Below are 19,615 nucleotides of genomic sequence, written 5' to 3'. Positions count from 1 at the left end.
ACAGTGTATTTTTTGTAACAAAGGTGACGTCATAGTGACTGATTCTACATAGTAGTTAGAACATTATTGTGACAGTTTCTCCAAGAATCTTTGTTCCACAATGATGTTCTGTAGAGGCTTTTTGGATCCGAAGAGCTACCATTCCTTTTTTGTGAGTCACTGATCGCTCATCCCCTAGAAGAATCTAGCTACCTTTGTTTCAGCCCAAGAATGAATTATCTGTCTCCAGTGCATGAATGATTTCAGTGCTCAGACTGTTTGTGAAAATGTGTTGTTATCTATTAGTGGAGTTGTAAGGTTGCAATTTACATGAGTAACAGGCTGCGTAATCACTTGGTGTAGTAACGGTTTTGTGCAATACTTACAGCTCTAAATAAAACATTCCATCTCTTAACTAAAGCTTACATGCTCTTTACTGAAAAGTAGTCCATTTTTTCGTACAATCACAATTTTAATCATTTCACAAATGAAGCCAACACTGAGCCGCATTACCTGCAGTGGAAGACGCCACATGTGACTTAGAAACCCTGCAAGGTGTACCTGATATTGTACAACTCCAACTGCAGCCCTTGTACAGCAAGTCTCTTCTTTCAAAGTGTAGGTATTCTACATGGTATTTCTTGTGAAGATGATTTTGGATGACTGTGATAGTGAAGAATTGTATTGAAAATGAACAGTGAACTTGCAATAATAGTGAGTTGACGACTGTAATCCGTTGATCAGTGTTTTGGAGGGGATGTACACTGACTTCTGATAATAATAGCAGTTAAGAACATAAAGAGTTGTGAAAGCGACTTTGACGATTCTTTGTGAAAATTACGCTACATATAAGAGAGACTGATAATCTGAGACACTGTGCAGTGTGTATGGAAGGCAATTAATTGTGGTATGGAATGCAGTATTAGACTGATGTCAATGAAAGAAGACTTTGCAACATCTTTTATGACACAATGTATAAGAGAGAGAGATGGTAGCTGGACATGAAGACGTGGTGTAGGAAGCAGGTAGTCTTCACGCCAGATAACACCGGTGGTGGCCACTGCAGCGTGAATGTGAGTCACCGTGCTGGCCTCGAAGGCAAGGAAGGCCCACTGCCTACAACAGCAGGCGGCAGGAGATCGTAAATTTTCGAGTAGGCTTACCTGATCTATCTCTGCCGTAAGACCCAGGAACCGTAGTGTGGCAAAGCACCGCAGCAAGATGCGGAGCTGTATGCGTCATTAGATGAGCAAAGAGTGAATCGACATTTTAGTTACAAATATTAGTAACATTTATACCATGAGTGTCAACGGAAAATGTTGGGGTATTAAGGAATAGGAGGTACATTACTCTTCTCTTGGGAGAGATGATGGTGTCGATCTTTCGTTGGAATCACATGACAGAAGTTCACCAACATAAAACTTTTCCAGTGGAACTATAGATATTGTTCAGGTCAAGTGTCAGAAGTAAGTTTACGAAGTGAAGATCACCATACTGCATCGGCAGACATTGTACTTGTTGTCAGTTAAATTGAATTGTCTAGGGAAAGCATGGTAGTACATGTTACTAATCATTAAGGTGGGCTGATGAAGTTTCTCATAAAATTAATAGATAATCAACAGAAAAACCAATTTAATTAAAGAAAATAAGACTTACATTGAAGAAAAACTTTAATAGCAATTAAAATTTCCAATGAAAAAACAAACCTCAAAACTCATAAACTAAAAAATGATATTCGCCTAGAAAATTCAACCTTGCTCGAGGAATATGAAAAGGTAAAAATTAGTAATTGCTGCCTTATCAAAAGATAGTATCTAAGAGTAACTGATTGAAATATTTGAACCTCTTATAGAGATAAATATGAACCTTTTGTATATTTCAGTCGCATTCCTTGAACAGTTTCACAATTCTCATTACTCTGTATTTGATCATTCCCTAATTGTAGAACATTAGGTTCTAAGCATATGATTCAAGGCTCAAGTACTTCAACCAGTTACTTGCTCTTTCGTGGAGTATTCAAGGCTCAAGTTCTTCAACCAGTTACTTGCTCTTTCGTGGAGTGAGCGATCAGTGACTCAGAAAAAAGGTGTAATAACTCTTTGGATAAAAAAAAACCTCTATAGGGACATCGGCATGTCGAACGAAGATACTAGGACACGCTGCCGCAATAGCATCCTACCCAGTATGCTGAATTAGTCACTATGTTATAGCCTTTGTTGCTAAAGTTTCGCAATATAAAATGTATTATGTATGTGTTTACTTTTGTCAGCCATGAATAGAACAGAAAGTAAAGAAGGGTCACTCCCTCAGAACACTTCATTAACAAAGAAAACACTTTTTCGCCTTTTATTTCTACATTTGATTTGAAGTGAAAGCTTGCAAAGAGCTGCCGTGTCAGCCCATTTGAAACTTCACTGCGAGAGATGATGCTCCGCGAAGTGCAAGCGCTTGGCTCCCCCACTGCTCCGGTATCAGCGTGGAGCAGATCGCAGGTGACTTGTGTATCACTGTGTTCATGGCTCACTGACTGATTCCCCTCCTGAGAGCTGTTCACTGCTGGCGACCCCATGTGCAGTGGATTGCAAGGCGACTCAGCAGTCACCCTGCTCTTTGAGTTCTTGACTCTCTCACAGATTTTGTTCACAGCTCTCTAGGATTGTTTGCTGATTCGACTTGCAGTTTGAGTTTAATCTTTCACTCATCGCTATCCATTTGAATTCAGCTCAGTGTGTATCTTATTCATTGTAACAATCATGGTCTGTATATTAAATGATTAAATTTTGCTTATGCAGGTTGAGTTTTTTATCTTGAGACAACGAAATATCGCAAAAACTACACATTTGATCAAAAAACGGAAAAATACGTCTTCAGTAATTTTAAAAATGCTATTTTTCAATACTAATATTGACCTCCGTACCCCACCCTCAGGGGGTGGAGCGGTGGCAACTATTGTAAAAACGGATACTATGGGGAACAATATATAACGTTGGTATGTAACACTTTTTTCATTGGGTAGTACATGGCACTGTAATCGACAAATAATACAATTGAGTTCATAAACGGTATTATTTCGAGAAGAATGCATGGAATAAAAAAAGAAGACTTGTTCAGTAATTGTGAAAAAGCTAGCTTCATATATGTCCTCTTACCAGCGGACCAGTGAGTTTGTCACCAAATATTCCACACTGAACATTCACATTCCATGGATGTCTATGTGGGTTTTTCACATTATAGTAATGCGTGCTGTGTCGGTTAATTGTACTGTCTTTGGTGAAATTCGATTCGTCAGAGAAAAACTGGGCATACTTTGTATTTGCTGAAGCGACCACTGGAAAAATGTTACTCGGTTATGGAAATCAATGCCATGCGTTTCCTGATGGACGGAAATACAAAACGGGTGATACTTTCTATGTTTCGAAGTTCAGGGATCAGTAGTCTTTTTACCGATTCACGGCTGAACTGCCGAGTGCTACGGTGGGAACTATAATTCACTGCAGCTAATACCACAATTTCATTATTATCTCCAGCAATTGTTCTTCGGCGGATCCATTTTCGTCGTTGTATAGTTCCCTCAGCGGTGAACTATGAAATAAGCCAGTAAAAAGAACCATGTGATCGCACCCCGTTTGTGAAAAGCTGAGAATAAAAACTTACAGCATTATCGACATTCCTGTCAATTTCTTCATAAATGTTAATCATTGATTTTTTTTCTTCTATCATAGCAGCCTGCGTTATAACTAACAACGCAAGCAGTTATGAACGAAGATATTTAAGAAATGTGGGTCGAGGTGCACGCAGTGTGATCTACTCGGATAGTGAATGAATGAATCTTTCAAAAGAGCTACACGGAGAAAATTACTGATTACTAAGGCGTTAGCCACTCACATCTGTTTTTATGTTTTTCACCCAGTACATAATTTGATGGATTATGAATTTGTGCTAATGCGAATCCTAAGTTATAGGAAGGAAGTGTTTCGGGAAAACTGAAAGGAATTAGTAATAAGAGGTGATACTAAAAAAGGAGGGACCATATTCAAAGAAGGAAACGATAGAAAGATGTCCATAAAAGAAAAAATGGACCAAAAGGGCAAAAATTTCTGTGGAAAAGAACAGTTTGTATATACATTTGATTTTATTTTATTATGACAATATTTTCTTGACAGATCTGTGTTGGATGCTTTGTCTCTCCCCAGATGAATTCTTTGTACTAAGAGTATTGGATGTTTCGTTTGCCCACAGGTGAGTATGACGTAAATAAAAGTAGTGTTTGGCTGCACCTCTCATGGTGTTTAATGGTGTGTGGTTCCCTGATTTGAAGACTGGTGTGTAGTTTGGGGACTAATACGACAATTAGGTCAGGTCGATAATCACTCACGTATGCTGTAGTGTATAGCTGGTTATGATGTAACAAATAGGTGTATGATTTCAGGACCACGTGAGCTATGAATTGAATTTGAATGCCTGATGTGTGATAATGTTACTTATAACACTTGCCTAAAATAAATGATGTGTAGATTCCCATTAACTGTACATTTTTTTACAGGTTTAAGATATTTCCGTGTTTTTGTTTACCGTGTTAGTTAACCCCTGGCTGGATGATGAGTATGAGCTGGAGCGACCTCTTGCGGCGACCAGCCAGCAGCTCTGAGAACCAGGGGCGGTCCAGCTGGCGACTGAAATGGCCAACCCGCCAGCCCCTTCCCTGTTGGAGACAAACTTCCACTGGAGAGAGGGTAGTTGTCTGCTCTTTTCAGAGGGGAACCATTGACCTTCGCCAGATGCTGCGCTGTTGACACAAGAACGGCACCTGACTATTTTAACAGCAACTGGGGGATCCCGAAACCTAAGTGTCAATGAGAATGATGATTCAGGGCCAGCTGCAGCGCTTGTATCCCTCGAATCTCATCGTGATGCACGACATTCTATTAGCCAGTACATCACCTCATTAAGAGCCACAGTTGTGTACACACAACACAGGACGATGTTATGCGCCTCATTTTGCGGTTACTTAGAAACAAGAATCGTAAAGAAGAGAACCTACGAGCACAAGACAGGTTTTCAAGTTGTTCATTTTATGTTATAAGAAGAGGCTGTTTCTGAATTCTGAACCAGTATGAGGATTAGAGGTGGTCTGTTCTGCCATTAGTGGACAACGCTAACCTGATAATGAGGGGAAGGCATCTTCCCGGTGCCTGTCGTGGGCATTGCTGAGCAGGAAACCGCCGTGGCTGACATGTCACCTGTGCCTGTCGACACACGCCCCATTCTGCCACATTGTTCTCACTTGCTGAGTGATGGATGAGGCAAGCTGGATCGTGGAGACGACTTGAGATAACACGCGAGATGCGGTAGTGATCGCTGCCATCGCGCATCAACGGTCCATCTACACCTAGAAGCAGCGACAAAGACACTTCCAAGTGTTCCTCGATGTCGCCTATTGAATTAGTTACCCTCCAATTGCCCCAGTGATACGCCCTCACTGCACAGTGTAAGGGAAGGGTGAATTTAGTATTATTTAGGCTTTGTATCAACATATCTAGGTTATGTTATGTCACGTGTGTTTCCTGTAATTTTTTGTTTGTTAAATAACACAGGTTGGAGATACTTAAGGTGGTATATATAGAGCCCTTGCTTGGCTAGGCGTTTCTAACTTGACGTAGGTGTTCTTTTGTGTATTTGTTATCGACTATATTATATAAAATGTGTTGTCATAGTTTTCATTCATTAACGCTTGCGTGTAAAGTGCGTCTACAATTTTTCGTATGCACAATCAGTTTCTTTTGCTAATTAGCTTCAGTACGTGACACTGAGTGCAGAAATATATTTGATACTTCTTTATATAACCACTGTAGCCTTTAATTAATGATTACTTGAGTTTTGTTTCAGTTTTCATTTGTCATTTTGTTGGTGAATATTTATAACGCATTTATAACTTCAATTTCTTTTATATGATCATAGGCATTGTAATTATTTTGTTAGTATAGCCGCTTTGACCTACGTAAGACGATCCTTTTTCCCTTCCATATTAGTAGTTACTCTGTGTTATGTACTACTTATTGTTTTCTTGAATCTTTTTGGTTGTTACTTATATGCACAACTTATTAGCATTGTTTTCTTGTATCTTATTGACTGGAACATATATGTAAAGCACTTCTCCAATTCCTTCGTATGCACAATTAATTCCTTTGTAAATTAACTTCAATACGTGACACAGAGTACACGTACACCTTTGACACATCTTCTCCTCTCACTGTGACCGTTAATGAATTATTGTTTCAGTTTTTCTTGTTTTACATCCTTTTACGTTTCGTTAGTCACTATGTTACCACTTCACACGCCACCCATCAAGTGAGAGTAGTGTAGTGGAATGGAGCATGTGTTGACAGGCACATGTGACATGTCAGCTGCCTTGTTTTCTGCTCAGTATTGCCCATGATAGGCACCAATAAAACCTTTTTGGGACATCCTCTTTTTAATATGATTATATCCATTGTAGTTTTATATTTTAGTAATATTTAGTGGCTTCCTTTTGTTTCCATTAGGCCGTTTTTGGTACCAGTTCAACAATCTAATTGAACTTGATTAGGTATACAGATTTTAACTTATTTTTGTATGTGTTTGAAGGTTCAAAAATGGTTCAAATGGCTCTGAGCACTATGGGACTTAACATCTATGGTCACAGTCCCCTAGAACTTAAAACTACTTAAACCTAACTAACCTAAGGACAGCACACAACACCCAGCCATCACGAGGCAGAGAAAATCCCTGACCTCGCCGGGAATCGAACCCGGGAACCCGGGCGTGGGAAGCGAGAACGCTACCGCACGACCACGAGATGCGGGCATGTGTTTGATGACCTTTACTCAGGTACTGATATACACTGACGGAAAAAAATCGTAGCACCAAAACATAAGTAATGTAGAATAATGAAACTTCTGGGATACATTTATCTAGGTAAGGCCGGTATGACACTGATGGTGTAATAGGGCACTTTGTCAAATCTCGTCTGTCGTCAAATAAATTTGATCAAATCTAGGGCCTCGCTGTAGATTTGACCATAAAAGTGGCTTGTCTTCTGTTCACTGCTATGTGACATGATACCACGTGGAGCGCTAGCATCGCTGCAGTGTTCTGTCATCTGTAGTGCGTTTATAATCATGGCCAGTAAATACAATTGGTGTGTACCGTCAACTACAAAATTAATAGAGATGTATGAAGCTGATGAAGCGCTTTACAACGTGAGGCACCCTGAATACAAAAATAGATTAAGAAGATTGGAGAGCTATAAAAATATTGCGGAGGTAATTAGCCGTGAGATACGGCCTGGGTGCACGGCAGCGGACATTAAGAAGAATCTGGTTTCCTGTTAAAGAAAACAAAATTTCTTAAAATTGAATGTTAACAGGCTCCATTCACGATAGTCCCGCTGTCGAGGGCACCTTCATTGCTGATTCTGTTCTTTGTTAAATCGGACTGCTTCCATGAATCCCGCGGCAATCGTTCTCCCAGTGAACTGACGAGAATAGGGATTTCTATTTCTGTGCTAGTCGTTCCCCAGCCAACTGTCGACCTACCCAGAGCAGCAGAACCACTCTTTTAGATTTAAAAAAAAAAAGAAAAGATGAAGATGAATAGAGGTGTTGTGCAAGCTACACTATCCAGTATTCTTACAACTCGAGGTCAACACACTACATTCCATGCCTAAAATAGATGAATGCGTTTTTACTAGCAAGTACTAACTCACCCGCGACTTCGCATGGGCTTACCACGCTAAGTCGCGGGTAAGCTTGAACCTAATAAACTCCTGGACAATTTGTACATAGATTCAGGAAATCCTCAATCCGTTTCATCAAAACTGTTTGAGTGTTTGAGCTGCAAAGACACACACACACACACACACACACACACACACACACATACACACACACATTCGTAACATATATAAAACCATACAAAGTGTAAACAAAATTACATTCCAGAAAAAGAGTGGGGCCACAAACTCAGACTTTGCACGGGGCCCCAAAATTTCTTACACCGGCCCTGTGTTCAGTCTGTTGTCATATGTCATTATCCGCACTGAGTTTAGAACGGATGGTGTCCTCCCTCTGAAATGTCATGACCTTGGTTTATGAAGGCTATATTTTGCAATTACTACCTGCAGAAAGTTTGTTTTTAGCAGGTGAATAGATGTATGCAGATCATATTGTGATGATGCTACAATTGCCAAATAATCTGCAAGTACAGGGGTAGTTACTGTCTTCTGCTGGCTTAGCTGAATACCAGTGGGCACTTCTGCTCGAATTGCGTAATCAATGTATAATGTGAACAGTAATGAGGAAAAGCTACAGCTTTGTGAAAACTCTTGGCTTGTAATCATGGATTTATTAACCTCATCAATGTCGTTGTCTATTAAAATAGATAACATCTGTATCTATATTCTATCACACACACTTAATAGAGATGTATGAAGCTGATGAAGCGCTTTACAACGTGAGGCACCCTGAATACAAAAATAGATTAAGAAGATATCTTAGGATATCGCTTAGAAAGCCCCTGACACAAAGTAATCCCAAAGCTTTTGACTTGTATCGGACATTACTGTGTAGCCAATGAAATCGTGTACTTTCCAATTTGCTTCCCCGGGGCTTCTCCATTGTTATTATTATTGCTTTTCGGATGAAACAGTTTCAGATTATTAGCGATAAACCTGAAACCTGAGTCTCTGAAATCCAAGTGAAAAATTATTTAAATATTGCTGTTTACCAATTTATCTTCAGAATGTAATTTGCTGTTACAAATATATTAGGTACATAAAGTGCCACTACAGATTTTGCAAACGCCGGTAATTACATGAGTAATTTTCAGCTCAATGACCTGTACCGTGTAGCACTTGCAGCCTCGAAATGCATTCGCAAGGCTAATGAGATTAGTGGTTTGGTGGCGGTCATCCGACAAGACTCGTAACGAAGCCAAACTTCGTTAAAACGGAAGTAAATACCGTGAAACGATTCTATATCGAACATTAGAGGTTGAAAGGTGGCTACACTGAGCCACAGCGCCAGAGATTGCGCCAAAGAGTATTATTCCGCCGCCTCCACTGGCAGTGCTTATTGAGAAGTAGCAGGAGGCAGTGCCTGTTGGGATGTAGCAGTAGCGAGCCGTAGTTGAGAAGTTGCGGTAGTGAGTGCTTGTTCAGAAGTTGTAGTATTGTTTTGATGGGCTAGACACCAGATGTTGTTGGATTGGGGATGCTGTAATGATCAGAGTGTGCTTTTCGTCAATATATATGAAGGTAAAAAATTCCTTTTTTTTCATTATTTCAATGTCTTAAACAATAATGCCTCTTGGTCACAGGTTCAGTCAACAAAGCATCTGGCTCGTGTTCTTGTATTAGACTGTATTCCTGGTTTCTATGTGCAATTATAGTATTTCTGTTTTTTTAATTACTTCAGTATAAATGGTATTTAAAATATCTTGTCGTACTGAGGAAGAACTGTGCCAGATGTGTACGTTGAATCTCAGTTCCACACACAGAACAGCGACACTTGTGCCTTGTTGTTTCGTAGCTTTCATAGTTGCTGGGGACTTAATTAATTAATTGTGTTAACGGAAATTTCCTTTCATTCTTTGTTGTTATTCTATGCAGTCAGATTGCGGAGTAAAACTAGTCAGGGCCAACCGGTTACGAGACTGCGTAACCGGACAGTCATCTACTGAAAATAAAAAAGTATTTGCATTCATTATATATAATTAAGCCCCCATGCACGTGGCGACCGATACTTCGGATCGTCCCCGGAATTCTTCTGATTGTAAAAATAGCAGACAGTAGTATTGTTGTAGTAATTTGTAGTTCAGTAATTGTAGTCTATATTGCATGTGTAGATTTGGTAATTGTCATTCTTCTAATAGTATTTTTTTGCAGAATTTAATTTTTGATGTTTTGTATACAGCTCTGACAATTTTGTGCAATTGTGAAGGTTGTAATTGTCCGCTAGGCGTGCTTCTCGGGAAATATTTCGTGTGAGTGGTATTGTTGGAGATAAAGTCTCATTGTGTGTAATTTTCGTATAGTGATGTGTTTCGTATGTTTTGTAAATGATTACGCGATCGATGAAAAAGGCAAAAATGATGAATAGTGAGAATGACGAAATTGTTAACATGGCGAACTCGCCAACACAGGAGAACAGGATGATGAATAATGGAGTTGAAAATAATTTAATAAGTCGGGAAAATAGTCCGGAACCAATTCAAAATTTTTCACAATCGAAAAATTTTCATAATACGAGATTAACGACAGAAGATTCTGGGATAGTATCGAACACAGATAGCTTTACTGCTATGACGAAGGAAGTTAGTTTTACGGTAAATGTTAGGAGCGAGAAGTATTTTGAACCAGTTAATATGGAGCAGTTGATGGGTGCAATATTAAATTTGGGATCACAAATAGGAACAATTAAAACAGATATGGGAATATTGGCAACACGGTTAGAAACTGACATGGGAACAATGGAAACACAGTTGGGATCTGAATTAAAAACAGTAGGATCACAAATAGGAACAATTAAAACAGAGATCGAAACAATGGAAACACGGTTAGACTCACGAATAGGGACATGTTTAAAAAACTTGAAAGATGAATTAAAGAAAGAAATTAGAGAAGAAGTACAACCGATTTTGAATGCTCACAATAATAGATTAATTTCAATAGAAATCAGACAAAAGGAACAGGATAGAGAACAGGAAGAAAGAGATCGCGTGATAGTACAAAAATTTTCAGAGTTAAATTTACAACGTGCACACGATAAGGAAGAAATATTTGAGAGAATCGAGGAATCCGTACCAAATGACAGAATAAATAACCTAACACAACAATATGAACAGTTAACTACTAAATGTGTCAATACTGAAAACCGAGTCGCGACACTTACGGAAGACGTAAATAAACAGAAAGAAAAAATAGGTGACTTATCGGAAAGAGTGGAGTAGATTTCAGATAAATTGACAAATCTTAGTTTAAATGGGGACAGAGATTCGGATGATACAGCTCCATTACCATTTGCAGAAACCGAAGAGTACCAGAACATAAATAAGCATGTTGAAAAACAGGGAAAATTTAATGAACGCGTTAAAAGGGAATTTGAGGCATTACAAAAGCAAGTCAAACAAATTGAAGGCGAAATCGTAGGAAAAGGCAGCAGAAGAAATTTAGAATCACAGATAGCAGAGGGCTTTGACGAAAATAATTTGTTTCATTTACGGGATGCAACAAGAGAGCGCCAGGCGCGCGAACTTGACAATAATCGACATTCGGACTGGGACAGACGCGGTAGGTCTTTGTCGCCATGAGGAGAAAACTTTGACTATAAACACTTCTTAACTGTTCGGAAATTTAAGATCTTTCGCAATTCTAAGAACGACATACATCCATGTTCATGGTTAGATCAATTTATGTACGCACTTCCACCAAATTGGCCACTAAGTCACAAACTGGAATTTATGTGTGGATATTTAGAAAACGAACCGGCGACGCGGATGCGCGCACTTACTAGAGATTGTAGTAATTTAAATGATTTTTATCATGCATTTCTATCGGCATATTGGTCCGAAAACACGCAAGACAGAGTCAAACATAGTCTTATTATGCAGCGTAATTTTAAACAGTCTGTGTTCCTCACGCCAGTAGAATACTTTGAGGACATGATTCGAAAGAATCAATTCCTGTCCAAACCCTATAGCCCGACTGAATTAATTCGCATTTGTTTAACTAAGCTGCCACAATCTATAAGACAAATTGCTTTAGCCGGAAGATGTAAAGACGACATTGAGACTTTTAAGACTTTGCTACAAGAACTTGAGTATGACAACGACGACGGGACTTCTTGTAATTTTTTCAGTAACGGTAATCACAATAGATTTTCAGAGAGAAGGGATAATGATCCGAACGGACGTTATATGGGTAACTTTGAGAATGACAGACGAAACAGACGGGACAATAGATACCAGCCTTATGACAATAACAGACGTTCTAACAGAAATTACACATACAATTATAATAACGGAAATTCCATCCGGAATGATCAATCATACGGAAACAGTAATCGGTATCATCAAGACAGAAATTATTCATACAGTAATAGAAATTCTTACTACAGAAATAACCAGGGTAGTAGATACAACAATAATTTCAGAAGTGACAGTCGAAATTACACAAGAAGTAGCCATGAAGACAGACAGGAAAATAGAAATTTTAATAACAGACACAACCAAGAATTTGCATCTAACAGACAGGAAGGACCTGATTGGCATCCTCCACGTGACAGAACTTCAGAGAGACAAGTGCAAATCGTAGAAATTGATCCGCGAAATGATGCGAATAATCAAAGACGTGACGCAAGCAATCGACAATGACTTGTAGCTTCGGCTTCTGGCAGCAATATAGTCGGTTCAGAAAGTAATGACACTACGACTTTACACTACGTACGCCTGGAAGACATGCGAGACATTTTGCTAGACGAAAAGGAAAATAATGTAGACACATTTTTACACCCTGTTATTGAAGTATGTGTGGGTAAGAATAAGTTCACTGCGGTTTTAGATTCTGGGAGCCCATTGAATGTTATAAGTGGATCAGTTTTTCGTATATGTGTAAGAACTATTGCTTGTCCTGTGTTACCTGTTTCTAAAACTACAATTCGAGGAGCTATTTCTAGAAAAAGTGTGGAAGTCAAACAACAGACCAACCTAAATTTCATTTGTCAAGGATACGAATTTTCTGCTAATTTTATTATTGTTCCATGACTCAGTACACAAATTATATTAGGTATGAAGTTTCTTAACACACATAAGGCAATTTTGAACTTTAAAGAAGGAAGTGTGAATTTGACTGTTGCCGGAATGCCGAAATGTTTGAAATTTTTCGAGTGTTTAACAAGATCTGAATCAGATACAAAATGTTTAAGATTTCTTACTTCTGATGTTTTCGCTGGGTATTATGACGACAATGTGTTCATTCATGACAACGACAATAGATACAGAGACGAGATGGATGATGTAATTAATAGCGAAGAATTAATTAATGAAAAGGTTAAGAAAGCTGAAGTGCCAGATGACGTTGCAAGAGAAGAATTGCACCAAATTTTGACTTCACATGCTACAGTATTTAGTCATCACACAGGAACTACACAAGGCTTACAATATTTTTTAAAGTAAAAGAACACGCACCATTTCGAGGAAAAACGTACGCTATTCCTTTGGCTTACAGAGACAAGGTTAAGAGTGAACTTCAATACATGTCGTTCTTAAAAAGGATGGGTCAATTCGTTTGGTTCTGGATTCCAGGCAGATAAATAATATCATCATTCCTGAAACTGACCGCCCACAAAATTTAGATGAACTTCTTCAACATTTCCATGGAATTAAAGTTTTATCCACGATTGATATGCGCGCAAGTTTTTGGCTAATAGAACTCCACCCTGATTGTAGAAAATACACAGCCTTTTTAGCCTTTGGTAACTGTTACCAATTTCGGAAATTACCGTTTGGACTTACTGTATCTTCAGCAGCATTCATTCGTAGTTTAAACGAAATTTTACCTGTTTATCTTCGTGACAATATTACTTCATATGTTGACGATATTCTTATTGCTAAACGTTCTTGGAGTGAGCACAACAAAATTTTGGATTCATTATTACGTATTTTTGCAAGAGTTGGCATTACAGTGAACTTGGAAAAATCTGAATTTGGTCGTTCTCAGGTGAAATTTCTTGGTCACATTATTTCTACAGAAGGTATTCTTCCTGATCCAAAGAAACTAGACGCTATTCGTTATTATGCTGCTCCTACCACAAAACGTTCGTAGTTTCCTTGGTGTCTGTAATTTTCTTAGACGCTTTGTTAGATTGGACAATTTGGCCACACCTCGTATATGTGAACTATCTGGAAAGAATTCTAATTGGTGTTGGGATGAGGAAGCTCAATCAGAATTTGAACAACTTCGAGATGCTTTAGTTGCTGCTCCACTTCTTTCACATCCGGATTTATCCAAAGATTTTTGTTTGGCGACGGACTCATCATACAAAGGCCTAGGGGCACATTTATTTCAAGAGATAGAAGAAAGCGGCGTTGTAGTACAGAAGACTATTGCATTTGGAAGTCGTGTTCTCTCTAAATCAGAAAAGAATTATTCGATTACGGAACTTGAAGCTTTGGCTGTTGTATGGGCTTTCACAAAATTTCTCATATTTTTGTTTGGCAGACATACTAAGGTTAACACCGATCATCGAGCTCTGGAATTTCTTATGTCAACAAAATTAACACATGGCAGATTGTCACGGTGGGCGCTGTATATACAGGAATTTGATTTTAGTGTTGTTTGTATACAGGGTTCTTCAAATATTGTTGCTGATGCTTTATCACGTGCACCTATGGGTTTGAAACAAAGTGCTGAGGATGACTGCAAGGAAAACAATTATTGTTTGATGTATATTCAAGGTGTTGCGTTTGAGAATTTTATTTCGTCTTCGCTCCAGGACATCGCTAAGGAGCAAAATACGGATCCAATATGGAAGGACATTAAGGAGAAGTGGAGGAGAAAGGAAAGCGTAGCGATTAGACAGTATTATTTAGTTCGCAATGATATTCTTTTTAAACGAAAATCGGTCGACAACTCTGTTTGGTTAGTTTGTATTCCTGATGAGTGGGTTAATAAATTGATTTGGTATACACATTTCAGTTATGCACACTTTGGTCCCAGAAAATGCTTTCATAAATTACGAGAAAATTGCTACTTCAGTAATATGGAAAAACGTATTCGATCTGTTCTTGCCAAATGCAAATTATGTCAAAAGTCTAAGCCGCCAACTATTTCTCACAGAGCACCGTTGTTTTCTATCATTCCAGCGAAATTAAAGGAGATGGCTGCAGTCGATTTGTTCGGTCCAGTGGTTCGTTCTACTAATGGTTTTGCGTATATTTTGGTAGCAGTGGAATTGACATCAAAATATGTGTGTTTTACACCTTTACGTAAAGCAATAGCTTGTTCAGTATCTAATGCTTTCATCAAACATTTTCTTAAAGAATTGGGTCATGTTGATAAGGTTATATCAGATAATGCATCACAGTTTCGCTCTAAAATTTGGCATCGTACTCTACGGCGTCGTAAGATTAAACCAATTTTCATTTCACTTTTTCATCCTCAATCTAACGCTGGATGTGGGAAATCAATAAATTGTGTCGACTTTATTGTCATCAGAATCACAGAACGTTGGATCAGTATCTTCATATTTTTCAAAACATTCTGAATGAACTCCCTAATGATTCAACTTCTTTACCGCCTATATTGATATTAAAAAACAAAGCACAGACAAATCGCATTTCTGAAATCGTTCCTTTTCCGCCTTCACGGAAACTGCGGCATTCTGAAGTTGTCAACCTGGCTCTACAAAATATTGCGTCTGCGGCTGCTAGAAGAGAGAAATCAGCTAAACGTCCTGGTCGTTTAAAAACCTTGTCAGTTGGTCAAAAGGTGTTAATTAAGTCTCATCGTTTGTCTCACAAAGGAAAAGGCTTGTGTCGCAAATTTTTTCTGCTTTATAACGGTCCATATAGAGTTCGCAAAATTATTCATGATAACACTGTCGAAGTAGAAACTCTTAAATCTCGACGCTCTAAGGGAATACATCATATATCTAACGTTAAAATTTTTGTGGAATGACATACTTTTGAGAAACTAACAGTTATCCGTAAACATGCAGAGAATACAAGGATACCGCGCTGTGTTTTGGCGGCGGCACATACTGAAAGCAACAGTCAAGTCTGCGCGCCGCATAAGGCAGTCGTTGACCGCAAACAATTACTTCCTACGTCACGCGTACCTACAGCTGATCGAGCGCTCAGTGCGAATGCACTGACAGCCGTAAACAAATACACAGTCTAAATTCTCCGAATAAATTCAGTATAAAGCTATAGTGACTTGATAAATTATGTTATTAACGTTCAGTATTTTTCAGGATACGGTTGTATAAAATATTAAAGACCTTCAGTTAAATTCTGTGTGTGTCCGACGTTAAGAGGACTTGCTATGGAGAAAATTTCAGGAAGAATGTAATTTCGAAGAAAAAAGTAATAAACCAAAAAGGTAACTATTAATTGAGTTTATTTTTCAGGTAACATATTTCCACTTAGGTACGTACTTTAGACGTAATTTGCTGCTCGCGATTACGTGATTCATACTTCGTGTTAACTGATATTGACAATGATTGATTAATGAACAGGGTTGTTACTTATGTATATTATGCATCGCTTGGCTGCTATACTTTTTCACCGATGTCACATTTTTTTTATTATGTGCCTGCTGTTCTTATTCATTTAAATTATAATTGTCGCCTGATTAGTTGTGCTGATATGGTTATGTATGTAGGTTACACTTTGTGATTTATCTGCTCGCGCCTTTGTGTTTACTTATTAAGATTGCATATGAACGTTTATTTACTTATGCTGATATGATGCTAATGACCTGTTTATTATGTAAGATATATATTTCCTGCTTTGCGTATGGATTGCATATTTATACATTTCTGTTTGTTGTCATAACTACTCTTTAATTTGGTATACAGAAATGTTGATATAAGGTATACAAACATGGAGTTTAGGTCACACTATGGTATTAATTATAGATTGTTTGCTTGGCAAAGCCTCGTTGTAGGGATTGTTCTGCATCCACTTGTTGACATTCTGTTCTCTACTGGTATATTTACTCGCTTTCTCATGTTTACTTACGCTCAGTGCCTTATATTTTTAAGATAAGAAAATGAACTGCTATAATTCGATGAACGACATTAGTACAAGAAACTTCATAGAAGTCACATGAGCTGGAGGTTTTATGGAAGCTGTATAAATTTATGCTAATAGGAAGGAAGCTAACGACATGACATACCAACACTAGGTTTAGACCATTGACAGTTATTATACTGCATTCTTCGTGAGCAATTGAAATAGCAAGTGACACTTGACACAAGAAATACTCCACCTGTTTGCTTCTGTTTTGCCATGATTCTTGCACACACCGTGAAAAATTATGATTATACACACTCCGTACTCGTACTTACTTACTGAAAGTTATTCGAACTAAAGGCTGTTAGAGGTCATGTATGCATTTCTTTTATTTTATGATGGACAAGGTAACCAAAATGTATTTTATAATTCATAATGAGTAGAAGATTTGGATCAGATGGATTACACAGAGGTTGTGTGTGGACATTGTGTCTTCGGATTGTATGGGATGATAAATTGAAGTTTGCACTAGGATTTAATCTGTACTTGTTCGAGGAGACTGACTAGAGGAAAAAGTTGTTATGGAAGTGAAATGATATTGGCGATAAGATTTATATGTGTCGACGTATTGAAGAGGTATTATTGAGGTATTGAGATTGTGTGAAGCTGACGATTATCGGAGTTTTGGTGGACAAGAGGTAAGGTAAATGATATTGATGATGAGGTTTATATGTATCGACGTAAGAGGTATTATTAAAGTATTGAGAATATGTGATGCTGATGATTATTGGAGTTTTGGTGGATAAGAGGTAAAGTAAGTGAGGAGCATATTTTTTTTGTTGGTTTATATGGAACAAGGAGGATGAAGATGGCAGACTAGAACACTCAAGTAGAAGGAAGATTGTGTACACACACACTTTGTTAAATCAATAAGCAGTATATACCTTTTTTTGGAGAGAGGAAATATTTGCATATCTTGGCACACTGACAGTTGTTCAGCAACCGTACATTTTGATTTGGCTTGGCTAACATTGGTCTTGACATGATGACTATGACGTTGACTAACTATTATTGACTGTTATACATTGCTGCCACTACTACTTGATACACATGTCGAACATCAAATCTTTGACAGAATTGCATTTACACAGTTAACACTATTCAATTACACTGTAGTACTTAATGTGGATGAAAGATGAGTGAGTGTGTTTTGTGTGTTTTCCTTTCCTAATCCCAAATAATTGGTACCGGCCTATCTCCTAAATATTATTTTACTTGTTTGTTGTGGCTTGCACTGACACCCATAAATGTTATAGGTTTACTGATATTTGTGTATTTGTAATATTTAATATGACAATTATCTGATATCATTTGTGTGTTTATTATAATTTGTATGTTTAGTGTAGGAGCATTGATTATAATTTTGTAAAAGCAATTGTGTGTGCATTCAAACTATTGTTCGTGCTTGCACCAATTCAACATTGCTGGGTGCCACTTGGAAATGTTTAATTTCTGCAGATGAACTCTGATGAACTGTCTAATTAGTGATAGTGAATATTATGGACTGTTACCTACACCTGTTCAAAATTGCTGGATGCCACTGTTGGAGCTGCTTCTACTGAGATAATGTCACTTGTTGGTGTCTGCACCCGTTCAACATTACTGGGTGCCACTGATGGACTGCTTCTACTGAAATAATGTCACTTGTTGGTGTCTGCACCTGTTCAACATTACTGGGTGCCACTTATGGACTGCTTCTACTGAAATGATGTCACTTGTTGGTGTCTGCACCTCTTCAACATTACTGGGTGCCACTGATGGACTGCTTCTACTGAAATGATGTCACTTGTTTGTCTCTGCACCTGCTCAACATTGCTGGGTGCCACTGATGGAACTGCTTCTACTGAAATAATGTTACTTGTTGCTGTCTGCACCTGCTCAACATTGCTGGGTGCCACTGATGGAACTGCTTCTATTGAAATAATGTCTCTTGTTGCTGTCTGCACCTGTTCAACATTTCTGGGTGCCACTGATGGAGCTACTTCTACTGACATAATGTCACTTGTTGGTGTCTGCACCTGTTCAACATTGCTGGGTGCCACTGATGGAACTGCTTCTAATGACATAATGTCACTTGTTGGTGTCTGCACCTGTTCAACATTACTGGGTGCCACTAATGGACTGCTTCGACTGAGATAATGTCACTTGTTGGTATCTGCGCCTGCTCGCAATTTTTGGGTGCCACTGTTGAAGCTGTTTAAATACTGCTGATGAAATGTTATGAGACTGCTATTTGCACCTGTTGATCATTGCTGGGTGCTACTGTTGGAACTGTCAACTACTCTGAGGAGTTCTACTTGTTTATTGAACTATTGACAAGATTTTATTGAATATTTGTATAAATTGATTTTTTTGTGTATTTACTGTTTATGAAATGTTATGAGACTCTTACCTGTACATATTCGTCATTGCTGACGCTATTGATTGAATCGTTTAACCACATGATACTTGTGTAAACTATTATGTAAAATCACATGTATGAAAGCATTTGTATTCCTTACTGTATTTTATATATTAGGTTATGGAACGGTCAGTGCAAAGCCAAAATTTATTTAGTGAAGTGATATTTACTTATTAATATTATCTTTTATTTTTGTCTGTATTTTTTTGGACGAATTTGGTGGTATTTTCACCACCAATGCTGGCAAAAATACCATCAAATTCTGGCCCGTGGAGGAGGGGCATATGAAAGGTGGCTACACTGAGCCACAGCGCCAGAGATTGCGCCAAAGAGTATTATTCCGCCGCTTCCACTGACAGTGCTTATTGAGAAGTAGCAGGAGGCATTGCCTGTTGAGATGTAGCA

The sequence above is a fragment of the Schistocerca serialis genome, chromosome 6, assembly GCF_023864345.2.
Source record: "Schistocerca serialis cubense isolate TAMUIC-IGC-003099 chromosome 6, iqSchSeri2.2, whole genome shotgun sequence".
In the NCBI taxonomy this organism is placed as follows: domain Eukaryota; kingdom Metazoa; phylum Arthropoda; class Insecta; order Orthoptera; family Acrididae; genus Schistocerca; species Schistocerca serialis.
The sequence above is the reverse complement of the archived record's forward strand: the minus strand, read 5'-3'. Positions refer to the sequence as shown.